The sequence below is a fragment of the Halyomorpha halys genome, unplaced genomic scaffold, assembly GCF_000696795.3.
Source record: "Halyomorpha halys isolate HHAL.00 unplaced genomic scaffold, Hhal_1.1 Scaffold345.1, whole genome shotgun sequence".
In the NCBI taxonomy this organism is placed as follows: Eukaryota; Metazoa; Arthropoda; class Insecta; order Hemiptera; family Pentatomidae; genus Halyomorpha; species Halyomorpha halys.
In genome coordinates this window covers 150,234-153,063 of record NW_027114287.1, presented here as the reverse complement: position 1 = coordinate 153,063, position 2,830 = coordinate 150,234, and the positions used below count along the sequence as shown (strand labels likewise).

The 2,830-nt window shown below is 27.7% G+C and overlaps 1 protein-coding gene across 1 annotated transcript in view; it reads right to left on the bottom strand.

The window, feature by feature from the left end:
* The window catches only part of LOC106681530 (regucalcin), a 28,573-nt gene that overhangs the window by 13,141 nt on the left and 12,602 nt on the right, over window positions 1-2,830 (bottom strand). The window lies entirely within an intron of this gene.

Sequence of the window (2,830 nt, the reverse complement as noted above, 5' to 3'; positions counted from 1 at the left end):
ATCATGTATCTGTAATCATAATCAATATCATGTATCTGTAATCATAGTCAATATTATTTATGAATACTAGGTATTTCTTTCTTTTATCCACTTAATATATATTTTTTTACATTTGAAAGAAAATCTGCTAAAATTTTTTACTTAAAATAATAAATAAAAAATATTTCTGGATTTCCAAAAAAAATGTATAAGGTTAAAAAAAAATTGACATGGCTCAAACTCTTTCACAAATTAAAATTAATAAAATACTTTTAAAGATTATTATTCTTGTAGGGATATAGTCCGGGTGGCGTTCAATAAAGCTGTCGAAACAGTAAAAAAAAAATATTTATTGTTAACGTTTCGCCCCATTTTGCAGAGCTTCGTAAGGGCTAAATGAAAACATGATACAAACATTGTAAGAAGTGTCAGAACATTAGAATAAATATACAGAGAAAATATAAAAATATGTAAACAATGTTTTTTTTTTTTTTTAAATATGTAAAAGAAATAGTAATACTATTACTTACTACAGCACTATTTCATGTATATATACACTTTTACAGCTACCCCTTTACCATATCTACAACTATTTCTAAGTAATATTTTTCAATAATTTATTAATCTAGTTATGAATTTACTGTTAAAGTGTGATGTAAAAATTCATTTTTAATTGTATACAAGTTGCTCTGTGGCAAGCTGTGAATATATCGATTGTTGATCACAAGCCGTTTGTAACGGCCAGTAACTCTTTGTTCAGTCAGTAGATGCCAATTCTTTGTTATGTTCACTTCTTTGGTCTCACTACAGTAAGGACGTTTTATGTTATCGATCCGTGACAAATAAAACAATAATAACAGTAAAAACATTTTATTTGTGTGCCCACCATTTAACATTTACAATTCTATCACACCTAGCTGTATTTATTTTTGGTATCTTTTTGCAATCTACTTCATAAGGTCAACTATCTTCTTCCAACATTATTATTCTTACAATGTTTTTCTTGTGTACTTGTAACATTGGTATGTTAATCATCCCGTAGACTATGGAAAATATTATGGTAAATATATTGCTCAATATTTTAAAATTATACAATGTCTTTAGATTATATTGAAAGATAGCGCAATATACTACGTAAATAGAAAAGTGTTTGGTTTTTAAAATAAAATCCGATAAAAATTGCACCATCTGTGTACATTATTTCTTTAAGTGGACACAGCGTCTGGGCAATGCCTTGGGGCGTCAAATATTGCAAGACCAGAATTGAAGACAAATAACATTGGATGAGTCTACCAAGTATAGGTAGCGACAATTAAAAATTGCGGTTGTTTCAAAATGTTTAAAAAAAAATTAATTTATCATTCGGAGCTATTATTACTTCACAACTACCAACAACACTAGAAAACCTAGGAAAGCATCATTTAAAGTAGAGTAAATTTTCTAAAATATGAGCCTTTATAGAGCTATTTACATTTTATAGTTACAGAGATATAGCTTTTTAAAAAAGCAACGTTTTATAAACTTGAACACTATACCAATAATCTACCAAAAACTTTTTATTCATGTTTATTTACTTTATTAACCAATTCTTATTGGAAAGGAAAATGGAAAATGTGTTTATTTATAAAAAAATTAAACTCGTTAAACAATTAAAAATATATGTATAAAAAGATGGTCAGGGTTGCGGTCAAAAGAGAAACAAAAATAGTTTACAACTATTTATTTTCCAACGTTTCGCCCCACTTTGCAGGGCTTCATCAGGGCTAAAAAGATACAAAATGATACAATGATAAGAATGAAAATACAAAGATAAGATACAATGATAAGAATAAAAACAAGTAACAATGGCAAGAGTAAAAAAAAAAGTAGGTTGTCCTGACTCGTTCTTTCCTCATTTATTATCATTTTATATCATCGTTATTATTTATTTTTTTAAATTTTTATTATTCTTTCATGACGTTTATTTTATCTCTATAATTTTTTTTTTCCTTCCCCGTATTGTTTTTGTTTTATGTGCATCTCCTATACTTTTTTAGCTTTATATTTTACGTATTTTTATAAAGAAAATTTTTTACTCTTGCCATTGTTACCTGTTTTTATTCTTATCATTGTATTTTTATTCTTATCATTGTATCATTTTGTATATATTTAGCCCTGATGAAGCCCTGCAAAGTGGGGCGAAACGTCGGAAAATAAATAGTTGTAAACTGTTTCTCTTTTGACCGCAACCCTGACCATCTTCTTATATATCAATTTTTACGGTCAACTATATATACATATATACAATTAAAAATATACAGTGGACCAATATTAGTCTGTCAAAGCCTGGTTGTAATTTTAACTAAAACTAAATAGTAATACTTAAAAAAAAAAAAAAAAGAATACATTATATTATTTAAAAAACAATGCTATTAACAAGTCTTTTGTCATAATTTATAACAAAAATAAGGTAATTTATTTTTAAAGAAACAAAACGATAATATCAAACTTGTAACAACTGTGGTATGGTGTTAACCAACTGAGCTCTTTCCACTCTCGTACATAGTTGCTAAGAAGCTCTCCATTTAGACCCTTTTAATGAACTGAATAATTGTTCTGGAGAGCAGGTCCGCTACCCAAAATATTATTGTCAAGGAATGAAAGGTACCTTCCTTTTCTTCAGATTTACAGACCGGACAATTAGATACTATAATGCATCCACGATTTACACTTAAATTGACCAATTCTTACTAATAGCAATGATAAACGGAGGATAAATACAAAATATTAAAGGATTTTATAAATAACTAAAGGTGAGAAAGACATAAGAACGGGAAGAACCTAGACTATCTCAGGAACTAGGCTCTCGAAA